Source organism: Rhinopithecus bieti, unplaced genomic scaffold, assembly GCF_001698545.2.
Source record: "Rhinopithecus bieti isolate Rb0 unplaced genomic scaffold, ASM169854v2 scaffold_13704, whole genome shotgun sequence".
Taxonomy (NCBI): domain Eukaryota; kingdom Metazoa; phylum Chordata; class Mammalia; order Primates; family Cercopithecidae; genus Rhinopithecus; species Rhinopithecus bieti.
Window position 1 is genome coordinate 3,739,289 of NW_016808231.1, and position 17,540 is coordinate 3,756,828.

Below are 17,540 nucleotides of genomic sequence, written 5' to 3' on the forward strand. Positions count from 1 at the left end.
AGAGTCTCACTCTGTCCCCCAGGCTGGAGTGCAATGGCACAATCTTGTCTCATTGCAACCTCCATCTCCCGGGTTCAAGCAATTCTCCTGCCTCAGTGTCCTGAGTAGCTGGGATTACAGGAACCCACCATCATGCCCGGCTAATTTTTGTATTTTTGTAGAGATGGGATTTCACCCTGTTGGCCAGGCTGATCTTGAACTCCTGACCTCAGGTGATCTGCCTACCTTGGCCTCCCAAAGTGCTAGGATTACAGGCATGAGCCACCGCACCCGGCCTTAATTCATTTCTAAATCACAAAATCTAAATACCAACTGGCTAGGAGCTACCATAGTGTACAAGGCAGCTGTAAAATCACAGGAAACTGTCAATGACCCTGTCCTGCTTCAAATTTATTTTCCCCTCACCGTGGGACTCTAGATTCTTTCCCCCTCTCACATTTTTTAGATTTTCAGGCTTAGACCATGAAAATAAGTACTGTCCTTCCAAGAAAATAACGTTCATAACACTTACTGTATAGCAGGCTGATTTCAGCACTTTACATGTATTAATTTATACCAACTCTGAGGCAAGAGCTGTGATTATGCCCATTTAACAGATGAGAAAACTGAGGCACAAAGGGAGGCTGGAACTTCTCAAAGTCACACAGGTAGCAGGAGGCAGAGCTCGGATTTGAACTCACTTTGGTTTCAGCAACTCACAGCTCTTACCTATGATATAATATTACTTCTGTGGTCAAAACACTTAGACCTGGATTTCACAGGAATCTTGTGCTTGCCTGGCTGTTAGGGAGGTATTCATCATCTTCCTCATCTCACAGTTCACAACCCAGGGCCTCCATGCTTCTGCTATGGTGCAGGAGGCTCTGGGAGGGTTCTCCTTTTCTGTCATTTTTCTTATTCATGGTTTTTGTCTCATTGGTGTTTATCTGCAGAACTTTGTTTCCTTCTGCTCAATTTATAATCAGAGTGCTTTTCCTCTTGGCTGAATTCATAAGTGTTTGTGCAAAAAGAGGTTGGGCGCAGAGCCAGGAGACTGACGACACCCGGCTCATCTGGCAAGTGGATATCAAATTGTTATATCTCGTTCTGCCATTTGCGGCTCCTGCTGTGGGGCTGGGCCATCCGCCAGCTCTCCAAGGAGCTGGCGGGAAACCGCTGCAATCAGAGTCAACCCACGGCCCGGGTCAGCCCGCCTAGGCACAGCACTCCAGCTGGCCCCCAGCGCCTTTTCGGGGCACATCGGCATTGCCAGGCAGGGCTGTGGGAGGGCCGCCTGCCTCCTGTCCATCACGGGGAAAACCTACCCTTGTCACGAGTCCCTTTCAGGCAGCCTGCGTGGAGGTTGCTGCATTAACCTTTAATATGGCTAAAATGTTTTCCTTCAATGACAGTAATGCTGCCAGAACCCATCAAGATACCCAGGAATTGATGTGCCTTGGCAGATGATACTGGAAAGACGGGATTCCCGGCAGCCTTTGCACCCCTTGCTCACAGCCCACGAGCGTCTCCACCTTCCAGCAGGGCTTCGCTCACGGTTAGGGCAGAAAGAGAGACAGTCCATCTGGAACAGGCTCGGATTTTAAATGAGTATCCCTGATAATTTAACATGATCGATGGCTGAAGTATTTCACCAAGTTCAGGAGTCCCAGTGCTCAGAGAGAGGCAGCCAGCCATGACTGTAAGACCTGGGAAAACCATACAAACCAGATGGCAGGTCTCACCCCTCCCCAGAGAGCTCCAGAGAGTACTGAAGAGTGAAATAGCGGAGGGATGGTCTGGATGGGGTCGTCGTGGCTGGCAAGGGTCTGTGACAGCACCTGTTAGGCTACCCCCAAGAGAAAATTTGGAGAGAGGGTGGGAGGGCAGCTCTCAGTGCAACCTAAGTCTCCTGGAAAGTAATTTCCAAACTTTGGAGGATTGTGAGCAAGATGGGACCAGCAACTTCTACCTAAAAAAAATTGTTAATACCAAGATAACTCATCCTAATATTGGTTCAAGCTAGGTCGGTATTATGCATCATAAAGGCTCTGAGAATAACAATCTAACCTCCAAAAGGGCTGGGGGTTTGAAGAATCTTAGGCAACTAGCTTCCTTCTGCTCAATGACTCCCCTGGAGCACAGCAAAGCAAGGAGACGCTTAGAGCCAAGCTTGAGTTCTGACTTTCAAATACAGGGAATCCATCTCTTTCTACTCAATTGTTCCCTAGAATGAGTAACTAACTCCTTCCCCTTGACCGCACATACTTCCCACCAAAGCACAAGCATGATGGGCTGTCCATGAGCCTCCCTCAAACATGTGCACCTTGTGACATAAATTCTGTCACCTAAAGAGACCAGACAAAACGCAAAACCAAAGTGGGCCTTTCTTTGAATTATAGGTTCTAAAGAGTTGTGGACACTCTACAAAACCCAAGAGTTAAGAATCGCCTGTAAGAAGCACCAGCCCTGTTTTAAAGAGGCAATTTAAGAGTAATAGCCATGCTGATGCCACACTACGCTAAGGGAGAATAATGAACCTAATAAAACTAGCGATTTTCCAATTGCTTTTGCTGCTGGAAACACTGATTATGCTAATTAAAGGGTAGAATAGTAAATACCCACTCTTTTGCATCCAATTAAATGCTCAGATTATTTCTCAGAAGTATTTGTTGAAAATAGCACTTTTGATAATCATGGTCCCAAATAAACAGAGTCAAGTGTGGTGTGGTACACATGTGTGAGTGTGTGTGCGTGCACACATGTCTGTCTGGAGCTCATTTTATGGAGATCCCGCATAGTTCCCCAAATTCCTATGAGACCAAATAAGAAAAAAATCACAGTTTCCTAAGACTACAGCTTGGGATATCTTTGGAAAAGGTGTGTATTGAGAACACAGCGTACGGAAACTATTTCAAGTTGGCAACATCTGTGATTTAACATTGCAAACATCAGAAATACAACTGGTTCTTCAGAGTCACCTAAGTCCCTCATAATGGCAATATTAGCTTCTTCTAAATAATAAATTCGCCAGTCAAACTATGTTCTACAGCACGTTAGAAGTTTCATCCTTCTAGTCAATTTCACATTTCAAGGCAAAGTCGATTTACATGTAAGTTAGACAAAGTGTTGTCACTAAAAACTGAGAATTATGTCTAATGCCAATCAGAAATGGAATAAATAAGTATTAGAGGATTTGCATGTTAAAGCAACCATAGAAATGCTATTATCAGAAAGGAAAATGCATTACCTGCAGAGGTTACAGATTAGACGCTAGAACCCAGAAGAGAAAGAATCTCTGTAAATATTTCCATTAAGTTAATCAAGAGTGGCTGGGTACAGGGGATCATGCCTGTAATCCCAGCACTTTGGGAGGCCAAAGCGGGAGGATCACAAGGTCAGGAGTTCGAGACCAGCCTAACCAACATGGTGAAGCCCCATCTCTACTAAAAATACAAAAAAATTAGCCGGGCGTGGTGGCACGTGCCTGTAATCCCAGCTGCGCAGAAGCTGAGGCAGGAGAATTGCTTTAACCCAGGAGGCGGAAGTTGCAGTGAGCTGAGATCGCACCACTGCACTCCAGCCTGGGTGACAGATCATGGATCCGTCTTGAAAAAAAAAGAAAGAAAGAAAGTTAATCAGGAGTGAGAGTAGGATGAGTTTTTCACCCACAAAAGGAGATGAGATTCATGCATTCATTCCACATGCATCCCATCAATGGTGAGCACCTGCTCTGAGCTAGGCCTGTTCTAGGTCCCAGGAAATGGGTGATCAACTAGACATGGCCCCTGATTTGGAGCTCACATTTTACAGCAGCTAAATGGACAATAAACAAGTAAGCAAATTAGGATCATCTTAAATTGGGGGAAGTTCTTTAGAGAAGCACTTCCACAAAGTTGAATCGCATCATAGAATATGACTGACAGGTGGTAGGGAAGGTAATATCTCACCTGCCTGTGGATAGCAGAGCCTCTGAGGCCTTGCAAAGTATTTAGTATTAAGATTTCTCCCCGGGCGCGGTGGCTCAAGCCTGTAATCCCAGCACTTTGGGAGGCCGAGACAGGCGGATCACGAGGTCAGGAGATCGAGACCATCCTGACTAACATGGTGAAACCCCGTCTCAACTAAAAAAATACAAAAAAACTAGCCGGGCATGGTGGCAGGCACCTGTAGTTCCAGCTACTCAGGAGGCTGAGGCAGGAGAATGGCGTGAACCCAGGAGGCAGAGCTTACAGTGAGCGGAGATCCGGCCACTACACTCCAGCCTGGGCGACAGAGCGAGACTCTATCTCAAAAAAAAAAAAAAAAAGATTTTTGTCTTAGGTCAAGTTCCCTAAAAGCAGAGCCTGAGGCAGGGATTGAGTGCAGGTAATTCATTCAGGAAGAACTCTCAGGAGACAGGAGTAAGGAAAACAGTATATGGTAGGGAAGGAGCTAAGTGAGATGTGGTCTCAGCTGGAGACCAGCTCCAGTCAGATCCCACAGGGAGCTCCAGAAGATGAACTGAACCCCCGTGTTATCCCAGCCTAAGGTCTTTTGTCTTCCTGTGTCAGCCAGTCCCTGGCCAAGGGCTGCAGACTCTCTAGGGGCCCCATCAGCCTGGAGGAGAAGGAGCATGGTCTGTGGTCTGCTCTTTGGTGCACACCCACCCACCTCTTCCCCAGCTGACACTGCTGGAGGAGAAAGAGAGGGAAGAGATGTCATCTCCTCCTATGGCAACCTGTGGGATGGCAATGGCCCTTTTCCTGTTGGGTGTAATCTGCTGCCATCTCTTGCTGTCTGCAGCCTGACACAGAAGGGTGAAGGTCACCAGGTTCTACTGACGGGGGTCTTTGTCTCAAGCAGCAACCCTAGGACCGCGGGTCCCTTGCCAGATTCAGCCACATTTCATGACTGTCTGCAACACACCTCATGCCTCTGATGGAAGGAACCCAATGCCCCATGCTGCAGCCATTTCTGCCAGGACTGGGGTCCCTGATCTCAATTTCCCTCTGCAGTCCCCAACTCTGGGGTCTGCAGACACATTTCAGATCCATCCTTAGTACCTCCCAGGAGGCAGACGCCAGAGGAAATAATCCTTGACCCAATGCACCTGACCATGCCACCTCACTCCATGCTCTTTCTCCCTCTCCAGGAAAAATAAAGCTTGTTGAATACTTACCAATGTGCCCACATGCATTTGGTCCTCACAACCACTTCATGGGGTAGCATTATCATCCTCAAGTTACAGACGAGGAAACTGAGGAGAGCATTTATATAACATGCATCTAAGTGGTGGACAAAGGATCTAACCAGCGAGTGCGGCACCATAGCACACTTTTTTGTTGTTTAATTAGAGAGATGGGGTCTCTGTCACGCAAACTGGAGTACAGTGGCCCGATCATAGCTCACTGCAGCCTTGAACTCCTGGGCTCCAGCAGTCTTCTCACCTCAGCCTCCCAACTAGTTGGGACTACAGGCATTCACCACCAACCCAGCTACTTTTTTTTTAATAAGGAAAAGAGGTTTAATTGGCTTATGGTTCTGTAGGCTGTACAAGCATGGTGCCAGCACCTGCTCACTTTCTAGGGGGGCTTCAGGGAGCTTTTACTCATGGTGGAAAACAAAGCGGGAGTGGTCATGTCACATGGTGAAAGTAGGAGCAAAAGAGAGAAGGGGAGGCGCCACACACTCGTAACCAGATCTTGTGAAGACTCACTACCGCAAAACAGTACCAAGAGGATGGTGCGGAACCATTCATGTGAAATCCACCCTGGTGATACAATCACCTGCCATGAGGCCCCCAACTTTCACATGAGTGATTACATTTCCACAGGAGACCTGGGCAGCTAATTTTTAAAAAACATTTTTATAGAGATAGGGTCTGGTTCCAAACTCCTGACTTCAAGCAATCCTCCTGCCTCAACCTCTGAAAGTGCTGGGATGACGGTCGTGAGCCCCCGTGCCCAGCCCAGAGCATACTTTTAACCACCATATCATTCTGCCTCCGGGTAGGTTAGTCAAGCTCTGTAGCTGATCAGATGTCTGTAGAGAGAATGAGACGTCGGTCTCCCCTTCTTCCAAACACCCCCAAATTTTACGAGTGGTTTTCTCAGGTCCCTCAGCATCAGGAATGGGGATGAGCAGGGCAGCCTGCTCTTTCCAACAACCCAGATGGACCAGGGGATCTCGTTGACATCGGGTCTCTGCTTCACGGTGGTCATCCCATGGTGTCCTGTGATGATGACGTTGAGGTGCTCTGTCAGGCTGTGCTTCTCAGTGGCGCCCACCAGGTACCCGATGGTCCTGTCCATTTGCTGAATCATCAACTTCCTGTTCTCTGCCTCAGGCCCAAATAGATATCCCTTTCCAACAACCCAGCAGGTATCTCAAGATCACATCTCATTGGCTCTGACTAGGACATGAGCCCAAAGATGAGCCAGTTGCTGCCATGGGACGCGGCATCCTCAGTCCTCTGGCCAGGCCAGAGCCACATCGCACCTCTGGATCTTCAGGGGAGTCAGTACATCGTGAACCAGGAGTGGGCTGAAGCTCCAGGGGAGTCAGAGTGTGACCCAGCCCACCAGGAAGTGAGTGCTGAGCAGGCAAGCATTCATCACCCACTGCACACACCCGGGAAGCCTTGTGGTAGCTCAGTCCTGTCTGGGGTCTAAGAAAAGAGTGCCTGCTGCATGCCAAAATGTGATGCCCAACACTTTATTTTAAAGCTAGCTGGCTTTGTAATCCCAGCTACTTGGGAGGCTGAGGCAGGAGAATCACTTGAATCCAGGAGGCGGAGGTTGCAGTAAGCCAAGATCTCACCATTGCATTCCAGTCTGGGTGACAAGAGCGAAATTCTGCCTCTAAAAGAAAAAAAGAGGAAAAAAAAAAGCTAGCCAGCTTAATCCTCACAAAGATGCCATCTACTTTTTGTCATTCTACAGGTAGAAACACTGAGACATTAGGAGATTTTAAAACTCACCACTAGCAGGGTGTGGTGGCTCAAGCCTGTAATCCCAGCACTTTGAGAGGCTGAGGCAGGAGAATCGCTTGAACACAGGGGTTCAAGACCAGCCTAGGTAACAAAGCAAGATCTCATCTCTACAAATATTAAAAAAAAAAAAAATTAGGGCTAGGCACAGTGGCTCACACCTGTAATCCCAGCACTTTGGGAGGCCAAGGCAGGTGGATCACTTCAGCCCAGTAGTTTGAAACCAGCCTGGCCAACACGACAAAACTCTATCTCCACTAAAGATACAAAACTTAGCTGGGCATAGTGGCACGTGTCTATAATCCCAGCTACTTGGGAGGCTGAGGCATGAGAATTGCTTGAACCCAGGAGGCAGAAGTTGCAGTGAGTTGAGATCGTGCCACCACACTCCAGCCTAGGTGACAGAGTGAGACCCTATCTCAAAAAAAAAAAAAAGTCAGGTATGGTGGCACATGCCTGTGGCCCCAGCTACTCAAGAGGCTGAGGTGGGAGGCTCGCTTAAGCCCAGGAGTTCAAGGGTGCAATGAGCTATGACTGTACCACTGTACCTGTATGTATATATGTATATATATATATATGTGTGTGTATATATACATATATATTTATATGTGTGTGTATATACATATATATATATATACACAAAACACACACACACACAGACTCACCACCAACAACTCAGAAATTACCATATCCCTCTATTCTAAGGAATTATTTTTCATTTTGCCATCTCTGAAGTTGGAATACACCTTACAACCACTGGAATGTCACGGTCTTGTTGGAAGCATTTTTCTGCTTAGTAGCCCATAAAATAACAGCACATCTTGTAACTAACAGTGTTGTAGATGCTATGAAATCCTGGGGAAGCCCAGAATCTAACTCCACCCTGTCTGACTCCAAAGACCACATATTTTCTATGCCTTCAGACTGGAGCACAGATGTAGACAACTGGAGCTTTGCTGATTGTGAGAAAGGGATGAGAAAAGGCCCTGATGGAATTTTCTTCTTGCACTTGCAGGGGAAAAAAGCGGCATCGTTCCACTACCCCAGGGGAGGTGCTAAATACAAGGGTGAGGGTGTCCAGCGGTCCCTGGTGGAGCCCTACACTCACCCAAACAGCAACGAGACAGAGCAGAGGGAGAACATAGACACCGTCATGAACTGGTTCACCAAGGAAGACTCTGACTTTGTGACTCTGTACTACGGCAGCCAGATAACATGGGACATCGATTTGGGCCAGACGCAGAGAACAAGAAGTTGATGATTCAGCAAATGGACAGGACCATCGGGTACCTGGTGGGAGCCACTGAGAAGCACAGCCTGACAGAGCACCTCAACGTCATCATCACAGGACACCATGGGATGACCACCGTGAAGCAGAGACCCGATGTCAACGAGATCCCCTTGTCCCTCTACATCAAGTTCAGGGACTTGGTCAAGGTTGATATTGTGGACTGCGGTGGCTTTGGGATACCCCTGACCAAACTGGGGCAAGAGGAGGAAGCCCTTCACCAGGCACTGAAGAATGCACACTCTCACCTCCACGTCTACAAGAAGGAGGAGTTTCCAGAACACTTCCATCTTGCTAAACACGACCGGGTTCTGCCAATCGTGCTGTATGCCAACTCTGGTTATGGTATCAATGGGGTCAGTTCATTCTAAAATGAATAAAGTCACCTTGGATCTAGGAGACAACCACTAGGGAAGGGTGGTTCTGCAAAAATCAAACATAAGCGCACAGCCGGGCATGGTGGCTCACGCCCATAATCCCAGCACTTTGGGGAGGCCGAGGTAGGTGGATCATCTGAGGTTGGGAATTTGAGACCAGCCTGGCCAACATGGTGAAACCCCATCTGTACTAAATATACAAAAATTACCCCGGGTGTGGTAGCGTGCATCTGTAGTTCCAGCTACTCTGGAGGCTGAGGCATGAGAATCACTTGAACCTGGGAAGCGGAGGTTGCAGTGAGCCAAGATCGCGCCACTGCACTCCAGTCTGGGCAACAGAGTGAGACCCTGACTCAGAAAAATAAAATAAAATAAAACAAAACAAAATGAAATAAGTGCACACACTATGAGTAGCAGCACACAGGGTCCTAAATGTTCCCCACCCCCTGCCCAACCAATGCTGCCCCAAATTACCGTTATACAAGAATAATGACCAATTCAACTTGTCAAGGCTGATTTAAAAATAAAAATAAAGCTGGGCATGGTGGCTCACATCTGTAATCTCAGTAATTTGGGAGGCCAAGAGAAGAGGATTGCTTAAGGCCAGGAGTTCAAGACCAGCCCTGGCAACATAAGGAGACCCCCATCTCTACCAAAAAAAGAAAAACAAATAAATAAACAAATAGCCAGAAGTGGGGATGCATGCCTGTAGTCCCAGCTACTCAGGAGGCTGAGGTGGGAGGATCTCTTGAGCCCAGGAGGTCAAGGTTGCAGCAAGCTGTGATTGCACCACTGCACTCCAGCTTGAGCAACAGAGCAAGACCCAGTCTCTAAAAAATAAACAAATAATAAAAAAGAATAAACACCAATTTCATTACTCAAAATTGTGCCTAGCGCTTCACTAAACATTGAATAACAGTTCTTTCATTTTTGCCTTCCAACAACCCTATAAAATAGATGCTCTTAGTTCCACTATTTTAAAGAAGAAACCAAAACCTAGAGAGAAGTGACTTGAGATTAAAAATGTAAGGTTGGGCTGAGTGCAGTGGCTCACACCTGTAATCCCAGCACTTTAGAAGGGTGAGGTAGGTAGATTGCTTGAGCCCAGGAGTTTGAGACCACGCTGGGCAGCATAGTGAAACCCCATTTCTACAAAAAATGCAAAAAAAAATGTAGCTGGGCGTAGTGGCACGCGCCTGTGGTCTCAGCAACTCAGGAGGCTGAGGTGGGAGGATTGCTTGAGCCCGGGTGGGGGTTGAGGCTGCAGTGAGCCATGATCACACCACTGTGAGATAGGAGACAGGACCTGACTCCAGAGGCAGGGCTTCAACACCAGACCAAATTGAGGACTAGCTAAAACAGGGCTGGGGCGGAAGCAGCTTTCCATCAGACATGCCCCCAAGTGTGCCATGTGAGTTTACCATTGCCATGGCAACACCCAGGAGTTACTGCCCCTTTCCATGGTGATGACCCAGTGACTCAAAAGTTACTACCCATTTTCTAGAAATTCCTGCATAAACTGCCCTTTAATCTGGATGCAATTAAAAGTGGGTAGAAATGTGATTGCAAACTCTCTGCCGCTACCCTCTGCCTCCAGGGTAGCCCTGCCTTGCAGGAGCGGTCACACGGCTCTAACACTGCCTCCTCAATAAAGCTGTTTTCTTCTACACCTCCGGCTTGCCCTTGAATTCTTCCCTGGGCAAAGCCAAGAACCCTCAGGTGCTATGCTACACATCGGGGCTCCCCTGCCCTGTGTCAACTGCACTCTGGCCTGGGTGGCAGAGAGAGACCCTATCTTAAAAAAAAAAGGAAAGAAATGTAAAGTTAAGGGCTGCCCCCAAGCCTGCTGACTGATCATTATACACAATATACACAGATCACCAAAAAATTCACCACAAAGGCCCCCCACCACTGGTTCTCATTTGCCCATATCAAAAAATATGCAAGCCTATTCATACAAAGACACACAGATGCTCGTAGCAAAATTATTCATAATTGTCAAAAGGTGGCAACAAATGCTCATCAACAAGTCTGGTCTACCCGTGTGACGGAACATTAATCAACCAGAATATGGAGAGAAAGGCTGATTCCTGCTACAACCTGGACACACCTTGAGACCATTAGGCTAAGTGAAAGACGCCAGACGCCAAAGGACAAATACTAGATGATTCTATTTATATATAAATGCCCAGAATATGAAAATCCAAAGAAACAGAAAGTAGATGAGTGGTTGCCAGGAGCCGGGGTGGGGGTAGTCAGGGGGAAATGAGGGGTGACTGCTGATGGATACAGGATTTCTTTCGGGGTAACGAAAATTTCTAAAACTGGTGGTGGTGATGGCTGCACAACTCTGTGAATATATTAAAAACCACTGAATTATACACTTTATTTATTTATTTATTTATTTATTTATTTATTTAGAGACAGGGACTGGTTCTGTTGCCCAGGCTGGAGTGCAGTGGCACAATGTCAACTCACTGCACCCTCCACCTCCTGGGCTCAAACCATCCTCCCACTTCAGCCTCCTGAGGAGCTGGGACTACAGACATACACCACTATGCCCAGCTAATTTTTTTGTATTTTTGGTCGAGACAGGGTTTTGCCATGTTGCTGGTCTCAAACACTTGGGTTCAAGCAATCCTCCCACCTCAGCCTCCCAAAGTGCTGGGATTACAAGTATGAGCCACCACACCGGACCAAACTGTACAATTTCAATGCGTAAATTTATGGTATGTGAATCAGCTTTCAATAAAAGCTGTTATTAAAAAGCAACTTTAAGGGCCAGGCATAAGGGCCATGTCTGTAATCCCAGTACTTTGAGAGGCCAAGGCAGAAGGATCACTTGAGCCCAGGAGTTCAAGACCCGCCTAGACAACATGGCAAAACGCGGTCTCAACAAAAAATTTAAAAATTAGGCTTGGTGTGGTGGCTCACGCCTGTAATCCCAGCAGTTTGGGAGGTCAAGGTGGGTAGATCACTTGAGGTCAGGAGTTCAAGACCAGCCTGGCCAACATGGTGAAACCCTGTCGCTACTAAAAATATTTTTAAAACCTTAGGCGGGCACGGGGGTGGGTGCCGAGGCTGAGGCAGGAGAATCGCTTGAACCTGAGAGGTGGAGGTTGCAGTGAGTCGAGATTACGCCACTGCACTCCAACCTGCTGGGCGACAGAGTGAAATTCCATCTCAAAAAAAGAAAATTAATTAATTACAAAATTAAAACTTAGCCAGCTGTGGTGGCTCGTGTTTGCAGTCCCAGCCACTGAGGAGGCTAAAGTGGGAGGACTGCTTGAGCCCAGGAGGTTGAGGCTGCAGTGAGCCAAGACTGTATCACTGCACTCTGGCCTGAGCAACAGAACAAGATCCTGTTTCACAATTTTAAAATCAATTTAAAAAGAAGCATAAGAAAACACAAAAACCAACGCTAACTGTGAGACATAAATGAGGTGGTCTATTTTTTGTTAACTACCAACTAACAATTCATGGCAGAAACAAAGTTTAAATGATGCTACAGCCGGGCGCAGTGGCTCACGCCAGTAATCCCAACACTTTGGGAGGCCGAGGCGGGTGAATTACCTGAGGTCAGGAGTTTGAGACCAGCCTGGTCAACATTGTGAAACCCCATCTCTACTTAAAAAGCCAGGCATGGTGGCGGGTGCCTGTAATCCCAGCTACTCGGGAGGCTGAGGCAGGAGAATTGCTTGAACCCGGCAGGTGGAGGTTGCAGTGAGTCAAGATCGCGCCATTGCACTCCAGCGTCGGCGACAGAGCAAGACTCCATCTCAAAAAATAAATGAATAAATAATTAAATAAATGACATTATGAACCTCGTGTGAGGGCAAACTGCCCCAGGTACAGCCTGAAGAACCCTTGCTGTGAACAGGAGCCATATGTGATAATTATGTTTGCAACTTGCTTCACCTTAGCTTGTTGCAACTCCACAGTGTAACAGGTATGAGAAAACTCATGGGGTTACTGTTTAATGTTGGTGGAAATATTCACAATAAACTATAACAATTTATCACCTAAGGTATATTTTATCCCTCAAGTGGCCCAGAACACTGTAATTAACGCAGACCAATCGCACGCCCACAGCTAAGGCCTTGCCAAGGAGAAATTCCACAGTCACCTGGCCTATTTGTAAACCTGGTTTATGACCTTTTGTAACAGGACAGCTTAACAGTAGCATGAGGACATTTAATGAGACAAGAACATTCCCCACTGACCAACCAGATAGTTTCAGGGAACAGGATGCTGTGCTCAGTTTAATTTTCTGCTGAACCGACCATTAGGCAGAAAATCCTTTGGGTCAGTGCCTCTCACTGAATCCACTTCTCAGATTTCTGTGTACCTGTCTGCTTTGCAGTGCAGAGTAAAGTGAGCCTTCCTTGTCTCTCTTCAGGGACCGAGGTGCTTGAGGCCATCATGAGGACATGCATTCTTTTTTTTTTTTTTTTTTTTTTTTCTGAGATAGTCTCACTCTTTCGCCCAGGCTGGAATGCAGCGGTGCAATCTCCGATCACTGCAACCTCCACCTACCCAGTTCAAGCGAGTCTCCCGCCTCAGCCTCCCGAGTAGCTGGGATTACAGGCACGTGCCCAGCTAATTTTTCTATTTCTTGTAGAGACAGGGTTTCACCATGTTGGCCATGCTGGTCTCAAACTCCTGACCTCAAGCGATCTGCCTGCCTCAGTCTCCTACAGTGCTGGGATCACAGGTGTGAGCCACCGTGCCTGGCCGAGGGCATTCATTCTTGACGGACTGCCCCACAGTCTCAGAGACAGTCGGACTGGTTTCTTCAACCAGAGCTGAGCAGACAGGCAATTTCTGTATCCACCAGGGCAAATATTAGACCAACTCTTCAATGTACAGAGAGCATCACATTTCTTATATGCTAGAATATCTGTTGGTCTAAAATATAAATAAATAGTACTGTAGCTGGCCACAGTGGCTCACGCCTATGATCTCAGAGCTCTGTGGGGCTGAGGCAGGAGGTTCACTTGAGGTCAAGAGTTCGAGATCAGCCCGGGCAACATAGCGAGACCCCCACCACCACCTGCCATCTCTACAAAAAAATAAAATAACTCACTGAGCAGAGTAGTGCAGGCCTGTACTCCCAACTACTTGGGAGGCTGATATAGGTGGATTGCTTGAGCCCAGGAGTTTGAGGCTGCAGTGAGCTATGACTATATCACTGTACTCCAGCCAGACATTGGCTCTTAAAAAAAAAAAAAAAGTGTTGCAATTGACATTACTTTATCATTTGAAAAGAGGGACAGACAAGAAAGGTATTTGGCATTTACCAAGCAATTACCCAGAATCCTCATCCCATCCTACCCCATTCTCCCCTAAAATGTATGTATATCTTTTTATACCATAAAAATGCATCTATTTGGCTCTGGAACAACATTACCTGCATTGTTACCTGATCTAGCATTTGTTCCCGATGACTCAGTGCAGACAAGCTCTGTGACTCAGTTTCCCCAGCTGCAAAATGAGGAATGGCGCCCTTACTGGGCTGCCATGAGGGTAAAGGAGTTCACATATATTTATAAAGCATTCAGAACAATTCATGATACATAGTAAGCTCTATATGTTTGAGCTTATTATTACTGTCAGTACAATTATCATCATCTTGCTGTTTCCAATGGGTACACTTTCTACATTCTCTTTCTTAAAGACCTTTAAATCCTTGGTATTCTCTCCACCACCACAGAGAGCAGTGTCTTTGTAGTTTAAATTTTCAAAGACTTCCTGGATCCAACAAGCACGGTATTAACTAAGGACAGTTTTCTTTCAGGGAATTGGAATCTAAAATGGCTTTTTTATTGTTATTATTTTTCAGAGAATGTATTTCAACAAAGGCAGCCATGGCTTTGATAATGTCCTCATGGATATGAAGACCATATTCAGAATTGTCGGGCCAGATTTCAAGAAGAAACGCCTGGCCAAGCCTTTTAACAGCATCCACATCTACCCATTCATGTGTAAGCTCCTGGGAGTCACCCCCAAACCCACAACGGCTCCCTGGCGGTCACCCAGGAAATGCTTGTGAACTCTTACAACCAGCAGCCAGGTGAGATACAGAAGCAACCACCAGAAAACTGTCAGCATAGTCTGCTCTGTCCTGAGATAGAAAATAATCAAAAAGGGGTCTCCTGGTGGGCAGGAGGGAATTCAAGCAGAACAATCCTGTTTACCAGCAGCTTTGGAGCCCCAGGAACAAGAAGCCAACAGCTCCAGACAGCAGCGCAGGTAGGGAATCCCTCAACCTGCTGGTAACATTTTACATAGCGCCTTTTAGGCAAAGGGAAGGCGCTCTATAGAGAAAGTCGGGCTGTAATCCTTCCGGTCCTCAGAAAATCACTGTGTACAGTCTGCCCCCAAGACGCCCCTTTCAGATACAGAAATCAGCCCTCCTTCAGTAGCACAGAAAGCTGTTCACAGGGGAGGAGCAAAACCCTGCTGTTCAACTTGATGCTGAAAAAAGGAGAGGGGAAAGTCTGAAACGAGACTGCAAATTCTTAAGACTTCAAACCCTTTCAATCTGGGTAATATAAAGGAGAATAAAATCATCTCTGAGAATTTGCTGTTGCCTTCTTTTGTGGGTTGTTTACAAACACTGGCTATCTTTCCTTTTGCCAGGAGAGGCTTGGATACTGTCTGGTGATCTAACCAGTGCTTAAAGCAATTACATACAAAAAGGTGTAATGGGCTGGGCACAGTGGCTCATACTTATAATCCCAGGACTTTGGGAAGACTAGGTAGGAGGATCACTTGGGGCCAGGAGCTTGAGGCCAGCCTGGACAACACAATGAGACCCTGTCTCTACAAAAAATTAGCTGGGTGTAGTGTCACACGCCTGTAGTCCCAGCTACTGGGGAGGCTGGGGCGGGAGGATCGCTTGAACCCAGGAGTTTGAGGCTATAGTGAGCTATGATTGCACTATTGCACTCCAATTCCTGCCTCTAAAAAACAAAGGAAAAGAGAGGAGGGCAGGGGTGACATTCATCCTTTCTCTTCTTGTAAGCCACTGCCCATGATCTCCTTGTGAACATACAGGAAGCAGTCCCTTTTGTAGAAAACTAATTAAATGAATGACCAATTCACCCAATTATGGAGGATTTTTCTTCTTTTTAGGTTTTGGAGTTTTGCCACAACTGTTTTGTAGCCCCTCCCCTGTCCCACATCCCATTGGGAGCCTGGGACAAGCTGCGTCTGACTGTCAGTTACTGATAAGCAGGACATCCCACAAACCGATTTTCAGCGAATTGGCTTTTAGCAAATTGATCATTTGGCAAAGTGGTCATTAGGCAAATGGGTCATTTGGCGAAGCGGTCATTTAGTAAATCGGCTTTCAACGACTTGTCCTATGAGATTTCTCTACAGTGTGCATTTTCTTGGTTTAAATGTACATTTCATTTCCATAATTAATACATACTAGCGGCTAGATGGGAAACTTCCCAGGGAACCAGGAGCAGCCAGAACAGCTTCTTAATAATCAGGCAATTAAAAACCTTCTGGTTTCTTAACAGGGGCGGAAGTATTGAGGGCATCTGCTCTGCAAGGCACAGTGATCGGGCTCAGCATTATCACAGGAGCTCTTGCGGTTCTGTTTGTCACTAGTGTGACATACACACTCATTCGTCGGAAAAAGGAGTGAGTGGTCTCTTTGGATCTCCTGTAGTTGATCATCATATGTCGTGATAACCCATGACAACTCCTTGCCACATGCCACGGGAGGTCCAGCACTCCAAGAACCCAGCAGCCAGGGCCGGCTTCATGGGCTTACAACCTGGACAATCCCACAAGGATGCAGAAGAGTCCTCACTGTGGTTTAATAATCTGCCATTGCCATCTTGAAATTCTTTATTTTTTAACAAGGGTTGCCAGGGATAGTGGCTCATGCCTATAATCCTAGCACTTTGGGACGCCAAGGCGGGTAGATGACTTGAGCCCAAGGAGTTTGAGACCAGGCTGGGCAACATAGCAAGACCCCATCTCTACAGAAAATATAAAAATTAGCCAAGCATGTAGTCCCAGTTACTCGGGAGGCTGAGAAGGGAAAATCACCTGACCCCAAGGAGGTCAAGGCTGCAGGAGCTGAGACTGTACCACTGCACTCCAGCCTGGATGACAGAGAGGGATCTTGTCTAAAAAAATAACCACAAGGCTGGGCACGGTGGCTCACACCTGTAATCCTAGCACTTTGGGAGGCCGGTGGGCGGGCGGTTGGATCACTTGAGGTCAGGAGTTTGAGACCAGCCCAGCCAACATGGTGAAACTCCACCTCTACCAAAAATACAAAAATTAGGGTGAGGTGGTACATGCCTGTAATCCCAGCTACTCCAGAGGCTGAGGCAGGAGAATCGCTTGAACCTAGGAGGCAGAGGTTGTAGTGAGCCGAGATAGCCGTCGCACTCCAGCCTGGGGGACAAGAGTGAAACGCCATCTCCAAAAAAAAAAAAAAAAAAACCAACCACAACAACAGCAACAAGGGCCCCGCATGTGGCTGAAAACAACAGAAATGTGTCGTCTTGCAGGCCTGGATGCTGCGAAGTCCAAAATCAAGGTGTCGGCCAGACTTCGCTCCAGATGAAACATGTAAGAGAGAATCCTTCCTTGCCTCTTCTGGCTTCCGGTGGTGCCGGGCAATGCTTGGTGTTTCTTGTAAATGCAGCACTCCAATCTCTCTTCCCTCATCACATGGCTGCCTTCTCCCTGTGTCTCTGTCTTCACCTGACATTCTCCTCTTTTATTTTTTTGGAGATGGACTTTCCCTCTGTCACCCAGGCTAGAGTGCAGTGGCACAGTCTTGGCTCACTGCAACCTCCGCTTCCCAGGTTCAAGTGATTCTCCCACCTCAGCTTCCCAAGTAGCTGGGATTACAGGTGCCCACCACCATGCCTGGCTAATTTTGTATTTTTAGTAG